Below are 20868 nucleotides of genomic sequence, written 5' to 3'. Positions count from 1 at the left end.
GCCAAAGTGTGGGGGCTGACGGGTGGGCGTGGCTTCGGCAACATTCATTTTATAAGACGCACAGACATTTCCACCCACTTTTGGGGGTGGAAAATTGCATTTTATACTTTGAAAAATACGGCATTTACTTTACCCCCAATGTTTTCATCTTTGGTTGGTTATTGGAAATTCGTCTTCCGTATACACAAACTCTTTCTGTAAACTTTGGACAAATCTTGCAACGAAGATTTTTAAAAAAGGAGGGGGGTACGAAAGACAACAAACATCTTGCGGCGATTTTGAGAAATAAATGTTGTGTCTTTCCGTTGAGCTGTGTTTGCATAATTTGGTTACTGAATGAATCCATTTAAAGGGTCTGAACAATTCCTGGGCACCAAAACTGGACAGGTGGACCGGTTTAAATCCTTCCTAAAACAAAACCTAACCAAGCTTAGCATGTGGTGGGAATAAAGCCACGGGATTTTTCACTAGACCTGGTTAATCGTGTCGTGCAAATCCTGCCCTTGTTTGCCATTTATATCCTTATCCCTCCTTGGGGTTTTGGCACCTTGTGGCTGGCAGGTGGCATTGGCAAGAAAATTGGATGGCGTGCTACCTTTTGTTTTATAATTCTGGAGCAGTGATAAGATGGTGGCTCTTTCGCCTTGTGGATTTGGAGATCCAGTTTTCTTTTGCAATATTCTGCGTTTCAAAGGTTACATTTGCGCTCGTTGTTTGGCATGGAACTGAAACCCTCTGGGAGCATATCCAAACTTTCCGTACGTAGGTCTGTCTTTTAATTGTTCCTGCTTTGTTTGCCTAAAGCCAAATAGCTCCCAGCAAAGAGCAGGGAAGTGCGGGGAGGGGGGGGGAGGAGAATGAAAGGAAATTAGCTGGAGTTGACAGCACAGCTCTCCTTCACAGCTCTCCTCCACTTATGACCATTCATATAACTAGGGGACGCAGTGGCTCAATGGCTAAGATGCTTGTCGATCAGAAAGGTTGGCAGTTTGTTGGTTCAAATCTCTAGTGCCGCGTAATGGAGGGAGCTCTCATGACTTGCCCCAGCTTCTGCCAACCTAGCAGTTCGAAAGCACGTAAAAAATGCAAGTAGAAAAATAGGAACCACCTTTGGTGGGAAGGTAACAGTGTTACATGCGCCTTTGGTATTTAGTCATGCCGGCCACATGGCCACGGAGACATCTTCAGACAGTGCTTGTCTTTGCTTTCTTTCTCAGAATCTCAATCTCAATCTTTCTCAGACCCGAATACAACAAAACCAGCATATGTATATGTATGTGTATGTGTGTGTGTGTGTGTGTGTGTGTGTGTGTGTATGTATTTATGTGTGTGTATATATATATATATATATATATATATATATATATATATATATATATATATATATATATATATATATATATATATATATATATATATATATATATATATTTGTGTTGTATGGGGTTGTAACTATATATATATATTCACATAGAGACATATACACATCGTAAGCTCTGCTCCCACAAACTCACACACTTGTGCATCATGCCCGCACAAAATAAGATTAAGATTTACAAGCTGAAAGTAAAAAAAAAACTGCAGTTAAAAATACACACATATACATCTGCATGATAGATATACACACCTATAGATTTGTTTCAAATTCTTATCAGTTTATCAAAATATAAAATACAAAGGTCAATAAAAATAGTGAGAAATGAGGGGAAGGAAAAAGGGAAAGGAAATATCAAAAGGTGAAAGAGGAAAAGTAGAAGACAGCAACGTTAGATTAGAGCCTCGGTGTTTTATTTTTACACGTGAATATACATTAGCAATAGGATGGCTCAGTGACTAAGATGCTGAGCTTGTCGATCAGAAAGGACGGCAGTTCGGCGGTTCTAACCCCTAGCGACGCCAAACGGAGTGAGTTTGGCGTTGAGTCACGCCAGCCACATGACCATAGAGACATCTTTGGACAACGCTGGCTGTTCGGCTTTGAAATGGAGATGAGCACCCCCCCTAGAGTCGGGAACAACTAGCACATAGGTGCGAGGGGAACCTTTCCCTTTACCTTGTAACAACTGATGTATCTAATGAGCAAAATCAAAGTTTCGCAGTTGTTGTTTTTTTCATCACAAGCACACCATAGGCAACTGTTTCATGCCATTTGCTTCGCAAGCACCCCCACACACCACCCTGCAGTCCAACTGCCTCCCTTAATTCAGTGGGACAATGTTTCCCTGGGGGAGGAATTTCCCCCTATTTCGAAAGCTTCGTCCCGATGCTTCTTAGCCAGCCGGTTGCCACTGAAGCCCTCCGAGCTGACTCACACTGGCGGTTGCAACACAAACCTCACAAAAGAGACTAGAATTCAACCTCCCCCGGAAAAAAGATTGCGGGCTGGGGGTGGGGGTTGAAGGTCTAGATTATGTAACCGAATCGCTCCCCAAACCCAACGGATGAGTTTCCCTGTCCCCGGAATATGGATGTCGTTCTACCTAGATTTATTTTTAATTGGAGTTCCTTACTATAATTGGGATCGGAGTTGGTAAACAACCGCGTTCTCCCAGATTTTAACCAGCCTGCTGTCGTTTGGACGGTTACTTGGGAGGCTGCCAATTATGTGCCATCTGAAACGTGCCTCCCCGTACGATCCCACTGTACCATCGTCTTCATAAAGCATCCAGGGAGTTTGGGGTTCAAATGCATCGTTTGAGAAAGCATTGGTTGCCCCCCAATATATTGGTAGTTCTAATTCAGTGACGAAAAAACCTTTTTGGCACAAAGAGCGCCAAACTGGAACTTGCTTGCATGTCCACACCAGTGGTGGGTACGGCCCAGTACGGACATACCGGTGGCGGCTGGGAGCAGCGGCCACCGTACCGGAATGGTGGCTTGTTGGGACCGTCCGCTCACCCGCGTTCCTTACCGCTTTTCGAGGGAAACAGGCCAATTACGCACACGCGCAAAGTGTATGGCACCTGCACAGCCTCCGCCTACCAGCCGGGAGCATTGCAGGGCTCCCACATCCACGTGCATCCATGCGCAGCGTGCATGCCCAAGGTGGACGCCCTACCTCGTCGCAACATACTGGTTGCGATGGGATCTGGAACCCACCACTGGTGTATGTGCACCTGGCCAGCAGGTTTTTGCATGCGCTGAAGTACCAGAAATCCAAAGACCAACTGTTTGGTGCGTGCATGCCTATTTTTGGCCAATTTTTTAACCGTTTTCCAGGGTGTTTTTCAGGCCATTTTCAGGCTGTTTATCGGGCTGTTTGTGGGCCAGAAAAAGACCTGAAAAATGGGCTGTTTTGGGCTATGTTGGAGGCTCTTTTCAGCTGTTTTCCGGTGCTCCAGCGCCTGCCCAGACCAGCCAAGCAGCAAGAAGAGCTGGTGACGGCGTGCATGCCCACTTACAACCATGGCAGCATCTCCGTGGGGTCTCACGTGATCGAAATCCAGACAATTGGCAACTGTCTTACATTGATGATGGTTACCGTGTCCCTGGGTCCTTTCGCGATCTTCCAACCAGCAAAGTCAATGGGGAGGCCAGGTTCACTTAACAACCATGTCACTCACTTAACAACTTCTGCGATTCACCTAACAAGCTGTTGCAAGAAAGGTCATAAAATGGGGCAAAGCTCACTTAACCAAGGTTTCACTTAGCAACATAAACGTTGAGCTCCATTGTAGTCATAACTCGAGGAATACTGGTGGGAGAAATAGGCCTGAATATCGTTACTGGATCCCTGCAGGTAGAAAAGTAGGAAATCAAGAAGGAGGAGGATAGTATCTGGAAAACAAATGTTAACATCCTTCTCTTTTTTTTCCCCTTTTCATTTTTAAAAGGTAATTCCTTCGTACCCATATCGCACCTGATGCAGTATTTTTTTTTTATTAAAAGAGTTTTGTACAAACAATTTTTCCCCCTTTTCACCCCCCCTGCCATACAATATAAATCTCATACAAATGCTATACCCCCCCAACCCCCCCACCAAAATTCACTTTCAAATATTATACCAAATACTTTGCCCCCTCCTCTCCCCCCATCTTAAAATAGATTACTCGTAACCCCTCTCCTCCCAACAAACACAATATAAATTTCTCTTAGATTAATAATAACACATTGATCCCATTTTCTAAGCTAATTTAACATCTATAACTCTTAATATAAATTTCTCCTAGCATAACAATGTTTCATTAATCCCATCTTCTAATTTATTCATACATATATATTACCCCACCCTCCACCCTAACCCTCCCCCACCTCCCACACAAACCCACCCCCCTGACTTCCGCTGTATACCACTCTAACAATTCCAAACATCCCATATACTATTTACTCTGATCATCTATCGGTCTAAACCTGATGCAGTATTTAATCTCTATTGGGTGAGAGTACATATTTGTCTACCTTAATTATTGCAATGGTCTTTGGCTTTTTAAAAACCAATGTGCAAAATTAGTGGGTGACTTCCTTAATCAAAGCAATTTTCATATAAATTTCTGTGTTTTGATTATTCGGAAGATCTGAGTGAATCAGTCAGGGACATCCAAACAATCAATAAAATGCCTATAATTTACTTTTTTTTGCTATTTCTAATTGACGTTACCAGGGTATTCATCACACACACACAACACCTTTCTCTGTTACACACACACCAGAGATACAAAGTGAGGATGAAAATTTCAGAGGACAAGCCTTTTTCAGCAGGAAAATTACTTTGCAAGGATGAGTGACCTAAAATTTCCAACATGCAGGGGGGTGGGGGTGGCAAACATAGTTTAAAAACAGATTTCGGAGCCCATCCTGAAATTGCCAACATCTTTGAAATGTCTTATCTGAGGGTGGGGGGCGGGAAGGGATTATAATATACCTGGGAAATTTTAAACGTATTCCAAGCCGTTATTGATATCCAGAAGCCCATGATGGCCTTTTTGCTTTAGGAATAAAATAAAAATGATTTTATGACTTATGGTTTTGATGAGTAGAAAGAATAGTTTAAAGAAAGAAGGGAAATACAATAGAATCTTAGAGAGAAAGTTTTGATAGGATTGTTTTCATAATGGGCAAGAAGAAGATTGGAAGATAGAGAGATTGAAAGGAGAGAGAGAGAGAGAGAGAGAGAGAGAGAGAGAGAGAGAGAGAGAGAGAGAGAGAGAGAGAGAGAGAGACCGTGTTTCTCTGAAAATAAGGCAGGGTCTTATTTTCTTTTGACCCCCCGAAATAAGCACTTGGCCTTATTTTCAAGGAGGTCTTATTATTTTTGAGGTGCAGGAGGAGGCGAGCGTGGTCACCTCATGGCTGCTGCTGTGTTGCAATATTTTTGGGGAGGGCTTATTTTAGCACATGTGCTCAAAAGCCTAATTGGGCTTATTATCCGGGGAGGTCTTATTTTCAGGGAAACACGGTAGATAGATAGATTGAGATGATAGATAGATAGATAGACAGACAGACAGACAGACAGACAGACGGTAGGTACGTAGGTAGGTAGATAGAATTTTCTGTTCTTTTCTGTTCTTTTCTCCCTATCGCCTTTTCTATTTGTCTCTTTCTTTCTTTTTTTCACGGACTTTGATACTAGAGGGATCATGTAGGCCTCAGCAATTACTAGATGTAGTAGATGACCTTCTCCGTCTCCTTCTTCCAAATTCCTCCCCAACGGGACCGCAAAAGACATTTCCTTTCATTTTTAGCCATTGCACCAACAACATCGAGAGCCGGTTGTGGTGTTTGGGCGGTTAAAGAAATCCGAAGCAGGAGGTGCCGAGTTCGCATCCTGACTTAGGATTCCAAAGCACAGCTGGGTGGCTTGAAAGCAAGCCACTCTCTTCCTTCGGGCCTTAGGAAGGAGGCAACGCCAAATTACTTCTGGAAAAGGTTGTGAGGAAAAAAAACCCGCACGAGCTCATTTCCGTAGTCACGGCCTTCCTCGGAAGGATTAGAACCACGGCCAGTATTTCTTCCTCCGCTACTCCAATTACATCATCTGTTGAGTTAGATTTATTATCATTTTAACCTGGCGGTATGGTAACGGCGATTAGCAGCCAAGGGTGTTTCCAGGCAGATACGCATTCCCATAAAATAGCCCACCGTGTATTAGAAAGGTTTTACGAGAGGCAGACCACTTCCTCGCGATTAAAGATGTATTCGTTTTATCAAATCAAGAGAAGGGTTGGGGGATCGCCTTTGCTGGACTTTTTACACTTCAGCCTCACTGGCAGCATGCATCAAGGAGAGAAGCAACCTAGAACTAAGGAGGAATTTCCTGGCGGTGAGGACAATTCACCGGTGGAACAGCTTGCCACGAGAAGTAGTGGGTGCCTTCAACAGTGGAGATTTTTAAGAAGAGATTGGACAACCATTTGTGTGAAATGGTAGAGGGTTTCCTGCTCGAGCAGGGGTTTGGACTAGAAGACCTCCAAGGTCCCTTCCCACTCTGTTATTCTGTTGTTATCTGAATCCTCAGAGGGTTTTAAAAAAATGAGGCAAATTTTATAAAATGAAACAGCTTCTCTGGAGATATCAGAACCTGGAGGCTAGGAACGGGAACTTTAAGTCCATGTATTTATTATTTATTATTTAAGGACGCAGTGGCTCAATGGCTAAGACGCTGAGCTGGTCAATCAGAAAGGTCAGCAGGTCGGCGGTTCGAATCCCTAGCACAGCGTAACGGAGTGAGCTCCCGTTACGTGTCCCAGCTTATATGAGGAATTCATATATAGTGCATAAATTGCATATCTCGTATATTGCATATAGTGTGTGTGAGAGTGTGTGTGTGAGTGTGTGTGTGTGTGTGTGTGTGTATATAGTGCGAAAATCGCATAAATTGTATATTGCATATATTGCATATATATTGCATATAAATTGCATATGTATTGTATATATATTGCATATATATTGTGCATAAATTGCATATATTGTATATTGCATATATATTGCATATATATTGTGCTTATATATTGCATATATATTGCATATATATTGTGCATCAATTGTATATGTTGCATATATATTGTGCATATATATATATATATATATATATATATATATATATATATATATATATGTGTGTGTGTGTGTGTGTGTGTGTGTGTGTGTGTGTGTGTGTGTTGTATTTGTACTGATAAATAAATAAAGGGAGACTAGTATAGATCTATTTCGAGCTAATTAGCTCTCATCATATATATATGCTATATATATATAGCATGTATATATATTGCATGTATATATATTGCATGTATATATATTGCATGTATATATATTGCATGTATATATATTGCATGCATATATATTGCATGTATATATATTGCATACATTGTGCATACAACATATACATTGTGTAGGCATAACAATTTCCTGAAATCTCTTTAGTGGCTGACTTTAAAAGCGTAGATTTCTTGAATTGCAAAGCATCCTTTTCTTTCTCTCTGAACTTCCTGAACACAAAGGATGAGGTCACCCACCCAAACCATCAATCTGCTCTTTGGAGATCAGGGTTTTTCAAGGCCTGAAGTTCAAGATTGAGAACAGACTCTCTAATAACTGGCAGGCGTCTTAGACGAACCGTGTTCAAAGTCTTTTGGCCACCCGTGTTTTAATTACTGCAATTCTGCAGCTTTGGACTACAGGGATTAAAACAGTGACAGGATAATATTAGTGGGTGGATGAGAATTGTTGACTCTTCTTTAACTACACTGAGGGCCTTTTTAAAATGGGGAAAAAACCCCCCACTCCTTAAGCCTACCAGAAGCTTAAGAGAACGATCTAACTTGTCCTTTTGCCCCTAAATTTTGAGAAATGATATTGCCACGCTTTGGTCCTTCGCGGCTGAATTTTAAGGAGCATGAACCTGAGAGTGGTAGGCAGCCAAAATAGAAAAGATCAGAGATAAGTGAAATGCCAGTTTTTCAAAGCTCAAAAATGAGGAGGAGAGGGAAAATGGGAAGCTGAATATTGTTTTTCTTCCCAGCAATTTCTCTGGGTTCTCTATGTTTTTCTTAACACTTCACCTCAACCAAAATAATTCATTCATTCATTCATTCATTCTTTCTTTCTTTCTTTCTTTCTTTCTTTCTTTCTTTCTTTTTTCTTTCTTTTTTTCTTTCTTTCTTTCTTTCTTTCTTTCTTTCTTTCTTTCTCTTCCTTCCTTCCTTCCTTTCCTCCCTCCCTCTTTCCTTTCCCTTCCTTCCTTCCCTCACTCACTCCCCTTCCTTCCTTCCTTCCTTTCCTTCCTTTCTTTCCTCCCTCCCTTCCTCCCTTCCTTTTCTTCCTCCCTCCCTCTCCTTCCTTCCTTCCTCCCTCCCTCCCTCCCTCCCTCCCTCCATTTCTTTCTTTTCCTTTCCTCCCTTCCTTTTCCCTTCCTTCCTTCCTTTTTACCTTTCTTTTACTTTCCTTCCTCCTTTCTTTTCCCTTCTTTCCTCCCTTCCTTCCTTCCTTTCTTTTAAAAAAGATGCTGAATAACCAGGTCTTACTCTCCCTCTATAAGGGGGTGGATGGAGGATAGGAGTCAGAAGGCTAGATGGAGGTGAACCAATTATTCTCAAGAGCCACAATTCGACACTGCTAGCTTCATACGACCATTCGTGTAACAACTGTTTGAAATTACGACACTAGAAAACATTGACTTACGACCACCTCTTGCACTTACAACTGTTACCGTATTTCCTCAAGGGTATGATCTTGAGGTCACGTGATCACCATTCGTGATCTTCCCTGCCAGCTTCCAATAAGCGAAGTCAATGGGGGAAGCCAGATTGACTTAACAGAATAACAGAGTTGGAAGGGACCTTGGAGGTCTTCTAGTCCAAACCCCTGCTCAGGCCCTACACCACTTCAGACAAATGGCTATCCAACATCTTCTTAAAGACTTCCAGTGTTGGGGCATTCACAACTTCTGGAGGAAACTTCTGTTCCACTGATTAATTGTTCTAACTGTCAGGAAATTTATCCTTCGTTCTAGGTTGCTTCTCTCCTTGATTAGTTTCCACACATTGCTTCTTGTTCTGCCCTCAGGTGCCTTGGAGAATAGTTTGACTCTCTCTTCTTTGTGGCAGCCCCTGAGATATTGGAAGACTGCTATCATATCTCCCCTAGTCCTTCTTTTCATTAAACTAGACATATCCAGTTCCTGCAACTGTCCTTCATACGTTTTAATCACTTAATTACTGAGTGACTCACTTAGCAACTGCGGCAAGAAAGGTCATAAAATCAGGCCTGATTCTCTTAACAAATGCTTTGCTTAAGAATGGAAAATCTGTTCCCCACTGTGGTCATAAGTCAAGGACCCCTTATAAATGCTTTTCAGGCAGATGTTCTTCATTTCAATCCACAAGCATCTCTCGTTTGTCGGTACTCTAAAAGGCTGCTGTAAAACTGGGCTGAAGGAAAAAAACAGATTGATCTAACATAAGACAGATTTCTTTGATTCGTACGGTTTCAGGTTTTAAGTCCCTCTCATACCGTAATTCGGGAACACGGTGGTTCAGTGGCTAAGACACTGAGCTTCTCGATCAGAAAGGTTGGCAGTTCAGTGGTTCAAATCCCTAGCGTCGCGTAACGGAGTGAGCTCCCGTGACTTGTCCCAGCTTCTGCCAACCTAGCAGTTCGAAAGCAGATAAAAAATGCAAGTAGAAAAATAGGAACCACCTTTGGTGGGAAGGGAACTGCGTTCCGTGCACCTTCGGTGTTGAGTCATGCAGGCCACATGACCACGGAGACATCTTCGGACAGTGGTGGCTCTTCGGCTTTGGAATGGAGATGAGCACCACCCCCTAGAGTTGGGAGCAAGTAGCACATATGTGCGAGGGGAACCTTTACCTTTATACCGTAATTCCCAGGACAGGACATAAAAATGGGTCCCTGCTTAAAGCAATTTTCGTTGGTTAATAGTGTCAGTTTTGGTCAATTAGTCAATTAAATATGTACATAAATAAAAATTATACATATGAAGCGACAAGGAAATTTCCCCATACTTTTTTTTTAAAAAAAGCATGATTGTATTTGTGAAATCACCCAAATCTTGTTGGTTTGCTTCTCTTGTTATCGTCTTCGGCTGCCGAAGTAGCTTGTCTAATTGATGTTTCTGTTTGATGTTTTATTGTTTTAATGCTTTTAATACCGGGAGTCCCCAGATAGACAAAAATAGGGTAAAAATAATAAATTCAGCCAAGTTGTGTTGTGTACCGTTTTTCAGACTTATTGACAGATGGTTTATTAGTGTTCTTAAAAGCAACAAAGCAATGATTGGAAAATACACTTGCATTTGCCCAGAGTGCTCTGATGGTTCACTGGGGTGTAGTAGAAAGCTGGATGAGCAATTATCAGAAATGTTTGATCTACAAGATAAGAAGATTGGGGAGAAGAACAAGGATCGAGGCTGGGAGGCTGTACAATTCAGAAGGCCAGGCGTGCCTGAACTACAATTCCCAGCATTCCTCACCATTGTCCTAAGAGGCTTCATTTCCTTCCTTCCTTCCTTCCTTCCTTCCTTCCTTCCTTCCTTCCTTCCTTCCTTCCTTCCTTCCTTCCTTCCTTCCTGTCTTTCTCTTTTTCATTCTCTTTCCATATTTCATTCAGTATCTTCCTTTTTCTTCCTGCCTTCCTTTCTTGTCTTTCTTGTCTGTCTCTCTTTCCTTCCTTCCCTCCTTCCCTCCTTCTTTCTTTCTTTCTTTCTTTCTTTCTTTCTTTCTTTCTTTCTTTCTTTCTTTCTTTCTTTCTTTCCTTGCTGTCTTGTCTTTCATAATGCTTCCCATTGCTTATCAAATTGCCATCCTTACAATGGTCCTGCCAAATCAATTCCGTCCTGTAAATCGATTCAGTCAGTATTATTTTTTTCTTTCTTTCTTTCCTTCCTTCCTTCCTTCCTTCCTTCTTTCTTTCTTTCTTTCTTTCTTTCTTTCTTTCTTTCTTTCTTTCTTTCGTTCTTTCTCTGCCTAATGATAGCCAAGGTAGAAAGCCTTCAAGAATTCATAACGCCTCCCATCTCTTATCAAATTGCTTTTCTTACAATGGTTCTAATTGATTTAGTCAGTATTATCATAACGTCTTTCTTTCTTTTTCTTTCTTTCTTTCTCTCAGCCTCCCTCCCTTTCTTTCTTTCTTTCTTTCTTTCTTTCTTTCTTTCTTTCTTTCTTTCTTTCTTTCTGTCTCTCTTCCTTCCTTTCTTTTTCTATTTATAATATAAAATAAACTACAAAAATATGAAAACAAATAGAAAGAGAAACTGGAAGGAGAGGGGAAGGAAGAGTGCAGAGAAGAAGGGAAAAAGAAAGAAAAGGCACTGACTTCTGACTCCCTTCAGTGCAGTAGAATAAGATAGTAACACCCAACCTCAACTTTCTACTTTTAAATTGTAGCATGAACTCTCCCTTTCTAGTTCTGATCTGAAGAAGTTTCTTGGATGAGAAGCAAAACGTCTTCAAAGACAAACCAAGCAGTCCAGTGGCCTCTTGAAAAAAGCAGGTCACTTTGGACAGTCACTGAGTGAACTGTTGAAGGTCAAGGACTCTCTGTTTTCATGGGCCAACGCATGGACAATATTCATCCAATACCCTGTGGCCTTGTGGGACAAATGTGGCATCTCCGCTCCAACCAGTGATGAGGTGGTGTGTCCACCTTCCCTTCCTCTGCTAGGTTGCCTAGGGTGCCTTTGCCCTTGGACTGGCTTTCCTGCAGGAGGGCTCCCATCTTGCCTTCAAAGAGGTGACATGGAAAGCTATTGACCTGCTGTTCTAATTGCCTGACATTCTGTTTAGTAAACCCTAATTACTGGAGCCAGGAGTTAAATCCAAGGCTGTTAAACGAGGATTGACAGCTGTGGCCGTAGATCTAATTACAAGCATCTCTAATGCTTTGCTGCTTCGGTTACTGTGGAAACACGGAGGCTCATGGCATGCAACATGTGGGGGCAGCCCTCGGCATCAGGCAGGCCTACTCCACACCCCGGAGATGAGGGGGAGAGTGGCTTCTCCAGAAAGCACACCCAAGCCAGAAACTTGGGAGTCTACTCCTACCTTGGAAGTTTACTCCTACCATGGTTTAGAAGTGACCTGGTGCTCCAAATGGAAGATGGAGACGTTTTGCTTGGGCATGAAATGCATAAAAGAACATTGCCTACCTCGTGGGTGGATGGAGACCAAGTGTAGGGTAGTGGTTAAGGGGTTGAGTTAAGGGGATGAGTTAAGGAGTTGGGTTAATGGGTTGGGTTAGGGGGTTGGGTTAAGAGATTGGGTTAAGGGGTTGAGTTAAGGGGTTAGGTTAAAGGGTTGAGAGTGGGGAGATCGAGATTCAAATCCTCCCTCGCTCCCTGGGTGACTTTGGGCCAACTCCTCCTTTTCAACTCAACAGCCGGTATGGAATGATGGTGTAGATGCTTGGACTAAGAGAAGGAAGACCTAGGTTGTAATGGTGAAAGACCTTGGCCAAAAGACAATATTCCAGTCAGAGGAGAGAAGATATAGCCACAACCAGATGATGGACAGGCAGAAGCTCAAAAAGAAACTCTCCCTAGTTTCTGTAAAGGAGACGGGAAGATGGTTGTACTTTTGGACTTGCAATATTCTGATGCAATGGATCAAGGGCTAAGACGCTGAGCTTGTCAATCAGAAAGGTCAGAAGTTTGGCGGTTCGAATCCCTAGCACTGCATAACAGAGTGAGCTCCCTGACTTGTCCCCTCAAGGTTGACTCAGCCTTCCATCCTTCTGAGGTCAGCACAATGAGGACCCCGATTGTTGGGGGCAAGAGGCTGACGCTAAACCGCTTAGAGAGCGATGTAAAGCACTGGGAAGCGGTATATAAGTCTAAGTGCTATTGCTAAGTGCTATTGCTAATTCTACCCACAGCTTAGAGTTCGATTCTGACCAGTTCAAGATTGACTTAGCTTTTCATCCTTCTGAGGATGAAAATGAGGAGCAAGATTGTCTTGGGGGCAATAGGCTGACTCCGCAAATCACTCAGAGAGAACCGCAAAGCACAATGAAGTGGTACATAAGTCTAAGTATTATAGTTCGGCCAACTTCAGGGCTGACACTAAGTGCTATTGCTAGACAACCATGGTTAAACTTGATTATCTTCACCTGGCTGAGATATTTCTCTTCTCTGATGTTCTCTCGTTTTTTACCCCCTGGCCCTAGTGTCGATTCAACTCTTGGATTGCTGGGTGCAACTGCTGATATGAGAGAGAGGCCGGGGTGGAGTGGTAGAGGGGAAGAACAGGCAGCTTTTACAAATACTTCTTTGCAATAGGCTGACAGATGGCTTCTTTATGGAATGAGGGAACGATCCATAAATTACAGATGAAACATTTATCTGTCCCCACAAGCCCAGCTCCAAGCAGAGAACATCAGCAGCTGCGCTTGGACCCATGCTGAGAATTGTTCTCTCTGCTGCATTTCAGATTCTTCTTCGCTTAGATTCTCAAAGGAATAAGATAGATTGGATTCGAAAGGTGAATGGATGGAATGGATGTTGGGTTGGACAATGGTGTAGTAGACGTGTAGTAGACGTCATGCTCCACTTACCAACAGAGGCTGCTGCACTCGGTGTCCATCCACAATGATCATGGGCATGGTCTGAGTAGCCAGAAGGTGGCCTTGGTTTAAGAGCCTGTTCAATTATTATTATTATTATTATTATTATTATTATTATTATTATTATTATTATTATTATTATTATTATTATTATTATTATTATCTACACAATAGTAGTCACCACACTAAAAATGTGGTGCCTACTTTAAGCATCAAATACAATTTTCATCTCTTCATCACCTCAAAGGGGCAGGAAACTCCAGTCCATAATGAGTTGTAAGATGTAGAGAATCCAGAGGGAGGTTAGCTCTTAGAGATGGTAGATTCCAATTTCTCAAACATGGCCAGAAGAAGCTTCAAAGGTCACCTGAAGTCTCATGTCTTCTAGGACTATAGACTGCCCGACATTGCATTATCTAAAACCCCAATTTGGATTGTTTCCTTTGTATCTATAATGTCGTATGAATACACCCACTATAATGTGTAAACCATGGTTTTAAAGCTCAACACAATAGGTAAACAAACTATGGTTTGTTCCATCATTCTGCATTGTAAGGGGATAGTACTCTTCGGGGGAGCAAGTGTGTTGAATAGGAAGCACTCTTGCTAGTCCAGTTCAGACTAAAGATGGCTACCAAGGTTTGGAAACCTGAGTTAAACCATACCAGGTAAAAGCAGCATCATAGCTGGCTGGGTGAATCCAAGTGAATCAGGACCTTGGACAGTTCTCTGATGGAAGCTTTAGAGCAGTGTTTCTCAGCCTTGACAATTTTAAGATATGAGTGGCCTTCAACTCTCAAAGTTGGAAATCTGGGAGTTGAAGTCCTGACATCTTAACACTTTTAAGGTTGACAAACAGTGCCTTGGAGAGTTATTATTTGTCCCGAGGGCTTCCGAATGTTGAGTTTTTGTCCCTACAGCATAGTGCAGGGGTCTCCAAACTTGGAAACTTTAAGACAGGTAGACTTCAACTTCCAGAACTGGCTGGGCAATTCTGGGAGCTGAAGTCCACCCGTCTTAAAGTTGCCAAGTTTGGAGACCCCTGACATAGTGGGTTGCTTTCATGGAGGCTGTCTGAACCCATAAGGAAGACCCATAATCCTTGTAAGTAACCACTGGCTTCTTCAGTGGAGAGAAGAGTAGGGCCAACTTGATGATGTGGGGGCTTTTCCCCATCTCATTTATCCTTGGAGGGGCTGAACCTGAAAGTACACAATACCAGCTAGAGGGGAGGTCAGTTCCTATGTTCTCAATGTGGATTTTTATGATATATGAAGCAAAACAACAGAAATCCTTGAGTTGCAACTGAATGCATTGCAGCTACACTGAATAATGCTCCTGGTTAGCCTAGTTCTGTTTTTAAATAAATCTGTAGCTAACACTTCCCAGATGGCCTTAAATGATGCATTATGCTCCAGCTGAGTTCCAGATGAAGAACCGGTTGGCCTCTGTTTTCAATCTAATTTCTAGCCTCCGATCTTTGAGATCACAGTGAGAGTCAAAAGTAACCTCACTTTGTTAAACTGATTTTTTTTGAGTGGGGGGGAGAGCAGCAGTTGGCCGATAAGTTGAATCAGACTGTTTTTGTCTCCGCCTAAAGACAGTCATGGTAGAGTTTATAACGCTTCCCATCTCTTATCAAATTGCCATTCTTACAATGGCCCTGTAAATTGATTCAGTCAGTATTATTATAGGGGCTTTCTTTCTTTCTTTCTTTCTTGTCTTTCAATCTTGCCTTTCATAATGCATTCGATCTCTTATCAAATTGCCATCCGTACAGTGGTCCTCTAAATCGATCCAGTCAGTATTATTATAGGCTGGCTGGCTGGCTGGTTTCATTTGTTCCTTCCTTCCTTCCTTCCTTCCTTCCTTCCTTCCTTCCTTCCTTCCTTCCTTCCTTCCTTTCTTTCTTTCTTCCTTCCTTCCTTCCTTCCTTCCTTCCTTCCTTCCTTCCTTTCTTATAAAGGGCAGAAGGGCAATCAAAATGACTTTTGAGACAAGATCCTACTCAGGGTTTTCCCTCATTCGTAGCTCTTTCTCATAACCACGGTGCGTTCCCAGTTCATAGAGCTGCCAAGATTTATTTCTCTTGATAGTAGAAAACATACTTTATAATAGGTTTTCAAAACTAGCTTCAGGAATTCTAGGCAGCTGCCAATATCACTTATGTCCATAGTGAAGCTGGATCGTTATCTCCTCTGCCTAACAGGAGAACAGACTTAAATGGGAGAGAGGTAGGAAACCAGCTTTTATTGTCCATCCAACACAATATTCTCCACCCTGATTGACAGAGGTGATCCAGGACGTTCAAAATAAACTTTCCCTCTTCCTGAAGCTCTATCTGGAGATTTGCAAGGACTGGGTTGACAAAATTGGGGTCTTAAGCCAAAAACACTGTGTTTGTGTGTGTGTGTGTGTGTGTGTGTGTGTGTGTGTTCCTATGCCTTTTCCTCGGATCTCATTGCAATTTAAAGCTGCCTTTGACTCAGACGATGCCTCCGTCTGTCTTCCTTGCTATGGCCTGTCCTGAATGACAGATGTTGGCAAATGTTTTTGGGCTGTTTGGGGGGGCCTTTCTCAGGCAGTCTTTGGCCTGAAAAAGGCTGAAAATGACCCCACAACAGCCTGAAAATGCCCCAAAGATGCCAAAAATGCCCCCCAAATGCTCAAAAAACAGACGTGTGTGCCAGCTAGCTGGTGTTTGGGTTTCCAGCACTCCAGCTCAGGCACAAACATGCATGCTCATTCCGGTTTGAGCGCTCGGTACCAAAAAGGTATAGTTTATGCTTGAGCAGGGGGTTGGACTAGAAGACCTCCATGGTCCCTTCCAGCTTTGTTATTCTGTTATTGTGCATTGTCGGTTCAACGTTGCCCAAGCTTGTGCCTTTAATCCTGGTGCCCACAAAATGTGTTGGGATGAACAAGACACAATTCCCAGATGACCGCACGCATGAGGTCCTGGGAAGGCCCAATCTTTTCCAGCCCTCGTGTCACCGATCTCCTCTTCCTTACGTGTTGCTTGGCATTCTGTGGTCTTCCACTTCCCAAGCTTAACAAAGTGAAAATAAATTTTTAATTATTCTCCTAAATAAAAAATCGATAGTACTGCTGGTTGGCTAAGTAAATCATGGGACCCATAAATTTTCCCTTCATGCAGCATGCAGTTTCCTCCATTAATAGCTATTTTAAAGGATGCTGCATAGAAGCAATAATTAAAAATAGGAAAAGGAGAGGCCCACAAGGCATCTGAGAAACTGAACCGCCTTTGCCCGGGAAGGCCTAACGTCTCACTGCTGGTATCCCTAACTAAAACAACTTGCCTCCAGAAGTTGTGAATGCTCCAACACCGGAAGTTTTTAAGCAATTGTTGGATAACCATTTGTCTGAAGTGGTGTAGGGTTTCCTGCCTAAGCAGGGGGTTGGACTAGAAGACCTCCAAGGTCCCTTCCAACTCTGTTACTCTACTTTACTCTACTTTACTCTACTCTACTCTACTCTACTCTACTCTACTCTACTCTACTCTACTCTAACCATTTGTCTGAAGTGGTGTAGATTAGCACATATGTGCAAAGGGAACCTTTACCTTTACCTAACCCTTGAACTGAAAACCACAACTGAGCCCAAAATTTCTGTCGCTAAGCAAGCCATTTGCTCAGTGAACTTCAGCCCCATTCTACCACATTTCTTGCCGCCGTTGTTGAGTGAATCATTGCAGTTGCTAAGCTAACAACACCGTCATTCAGTGAACTGTTTCCCCCATGGATTTTGCTTGTCAAAAGGCTCGCAAAAGTTGACCACGTAACCCCGGGATACAACAACTGTCATAAAGAGGAGTCAGTTGCTAAGGGTCTGAATTGTGATCACGAGGCCAAGGGGTTCAACGGTCGTAACTCACTTTTTGCAATGCCGTTGTAACTTTGAACAGTCGCTCAATGAACTGTTGTAAGAAACACCTGTACATTGTTTTGGTGCAGATCAGGCTTGTCAGTGGTAGTTTCTAAACCAAACTTTGCTATAGCACAGACAGAAGCATCCATTCATTGCTTTTGTGTAGCTGATTTCTCTACCTCCATTTCAGCCCGTTCTTCATTAAGCGCTTTTGTAAACACCGTTACGGTGTAGAAGCCTCAATACTTCAGATCTCAACATCTGAGCTGGAATACCGCCAGAGAAAGCGGCTAGCATGGAAAACAATGAATGCAAACATACAACGAAATAAGGACCATCCAGTATTTCATCACTGGGAATTATCCATGCAGGTTCCAGAGAGGGGGTGGGGGTGGGGGAAAGAAAGAAAAAGATAGAAAGAAAGAGACAGAGAGAGAGGATAGGCTAGGAAAGGAAGGAAGAAACAAATGAAGGAACAAAGGGAAGAAGATAGAAAAGGAGGCAGACAAGAAGGGAGGAAAGAAGGAAGGGAGGCAAGAAAGAAGATAGGAAAAAAGGGAGGGAGAGGAAGGAAGAAAGAGAGAAAGAAAGAAAGAAGAAAGAGACAGAGAAAGAGACAGAGAAAGAGAGGATAAGCTAGGGAAGGAAGAAAGAAAGAAGGAAGGAACAAATCAAGGAACGAAGGAACGAAGGGAAGAAGATAGAAAAGGAGACAGACAAGAAGGGAGGAGAGAAAGAAGGCAAGAAAGAAGATAGGAAAGAAGAGTGAGAGAGGAAGGAGGAAAGAGAGAGAGAAAGAAAGGAAGGAAGGAAGGAAGGAAGGAAGGAAGACAACTAGAAAAAAAATTAAGTGTCTGCTGATTGTCTCCATACTAAGGGGGGTCTCTGTGCCTCTCCTGATTTCTGAAATTGCCACTCCTTATTCACTCATGGAGATATTGGGTGATGTCATTTCCAGCCAATCATACGCGAGTCTTTCCCATGTTGTCATCCTCTTTTGTTGGATTTGATTTTGGGGAAAGAAAGAAAGAGAGAGAGAAAGAGGGGGAAAGGGAAGGGAACTTTCGAATGCAGTTGGAAGGCATTGAGGCTCCTCGCGATCACTGTTCTTCCCTTACCGAAGGGGGTTTCTGCTCTTGTAATTAATTGCTTCCTGTTCACTCCGGCAACTATGGCAACTTGAATTGCCTCATCGTTAGCCTGTGCCTTTCTGTTTGCAGCCGGACAATTTATCTGGAGGATGTCAAGTCATTGGAAATATCCAAAACAATAAAAATATAAAAATTCGCCAGGTCCCTACAAGCAACAGCAGAGAACAGATTGAAAGAGCTAACTCAGGAAGTTTGTAGTTACGTAACTCAAGATACCCTGTTTCTCCCAAAATAAGCCGTCCCTGGATAATAAGCCCAATCGGGCTTTGGAGCGCATGGGCTAAAATAAGCCCTCCCCTGAAAATAAGCCCTCCCCCAAAATATTACAACACAGCAGCAGCCAAGAGGTGACCACGCTTGTCACCTCCTCAAAAATAATAAGACCTCCCCGAAAATAAGGCCAAGTACTTATTTTGGCGGAGGTCAAAAGAAAATAAGACCCTGTCTTATTTTGGGGGAAACGCGGTAGTAACTAAACCGTAGTGGCAGGGCACTGTTTTCACAGCAATGGGCAAGGCATTTGCTCTTTGGAGTCAACCTCACGAGGCTAGCAAAGGGAAGGTGAATCTTGACAAAATAGATTCCTTTCCATGCAGATGCGTCTCTAGTTGAAGGAATGAGAGCCAAACTGATTCCTAATAAGACTCAACTCTTTTGGATAATGTACGTCTGCCTCTTGGGAGTTTCTCTCCATCTAATTTTGCAGGTTTCTTACCTGTAGCTTTTCTCGGAGAGGCTTAGCGTGTGTGGGGGGGGGAGGGGGAAGGAGTTCATCACTTGTATCTTTTTAGGAGAAAGACTGCCCCAATCTATATTCCGATAATGTCTAAGGTTAGATTACCCGAATGTGTGTGGCATAGAAGTTGCCCTTGAAGGTTGTCTGGGAAATTCATCTAGAGATGAATCAATGCCTCTCATTCTGTGTGCTTGAATAGATGAAGTTCCAGACCATTGCAGAATTAATTACTTTCATTCACCTAGGTTTGGGTGCCGATAGTTAATTTTTACACACTGCAGGGCTCCCGAATTCAACCATGGGTAGTCACACTTTAACATTCTTTCAAATTTTGCCAGTCATTGATCAAATAAATGTGATTGATTGGTTGATCGATACACTCATCTGTCTCCTTTTCCTTTATCCCTTCCCTTTTTTCCTTAACTTTTCTCACATTCTCTTTTTTCCTGCTCAAAACTTCAAGGAAGTTTTACCTCTGATGTGTTGAATTTATATTTTTTAGTGACAAAGAAATAAAGGGAGACTAGTATAGATCTATTTCAAGCTATTTAGCTCTCATTAGCTAGCCATACCCTTTCTGGGATTCGAACCCAAGTTACTTGAATCCCAGAAAGAGTATGGCTAGCTGACGAGAGCTATATAGCTTGAAATAGATCTATACTAGTCTCCCTTTATTTATTTGTTGGTAGATATAAATTCAACACAAAAAATAGTTTGTCACTAAAACAACTGCATGCAAAGGCTCCTGAATTGGGGCTGCAAGGCGAAAGCAGAAGCTGTATGCTCCATCCCATATTTGGGTAGACCAAGTTGCCCTGATAGACCAGTCCCACCAGAAAAAACACTTCAACTCTCCCCTGGTATAGCTGACAAAGTGAGGATAGCCTTTGGCTTAGCAGTTAATACATCTACCTAATATGCCAGTAGCCCAGGTTCGAATCCCAGAAAGTTATGGCTAGCTGATGAGAGCTAAATAGCTTGAAATAGATCTATACTTGTCTCCCTTTATTTCTTTGTTGGTAAATATAAATTCAACACAAAAAAATAGTTTGTCGTGAAAGCGACTGCCTGCGAAGGCTCCTGGATTGGGGCTGAAAGTGGAAGCTGTGTGCTCCGTCCCATATTTGGGTAGACCAGGTTTTCTTGATAGACCGATTTCACCGGAAAAAACATTTTTCCTTGATGGAAAACCCAATCCTTCTTCTTACCATCAGACTGACAGAGCAAAGGTACATTTGCTTAAGACGCCGCAGGCCTTGCCAATCTTTCAAATCACAGTTGATCACAGGCTGTTGATGGAGCAACGGCCCTCCTGTTGAAAATTATCTCAACCTGAACAGTTTGTGGGGAGCTCTCCAAGGTCCTTCTATTCTCGTTCATAATTCTTTTTCGGCGAATTTCCAATCTCTGGTGCCTTCCTTTCCATGGCAGGCTAGTACAGACTATATTGATGACTGTCATCTGTCTATTTATTGAATTTACCCTGCTTTTCTTCCTTCGTGGAAGTGAAGGCAGCATACACCTTGCTTAGGACTGACTCCCCCCCCCCCCGGCTTAGCTTCAAGAAGGTTGCTGCAG

The 20868-nt window shown here is 42.6% G+C and overlaps 1 protein-coding gene across 1 annotated transcript in view; it reads left to right on the top strand.

Annotated features, from left to right (window-relative positions):
- The window catches only part of CELF6 (CUGBP Elav-like family member 6), a gene marked incomplete at its 5' end in the record, with an annotated part of 131052 nt that overhangs the window by 10611 nt on the left and 99573 nt on the right, over positions 1-20868 (top strand). The gene's annotated exons all lie outside the window — the stretch shown is intronic.

The sequence above is a fragment of the Natrix helvetica genome (genome assembly GCF_964273705.1).
Source record: "Natrix helvetica genome assembly, chromosome: 12".
Taxonomy (NCBI): domain Eukaryota; kingdom Metazoa; phylum Chordata; class Lepidosauria; order Squamata; family Natricidae; genus Natrix; species Natrix helvetica.
The sequence above is the reverse complement of the archived record's forward strand: the minus strand, read 5'-3'. Positions and strand labels throughout refer to the sequence as shown.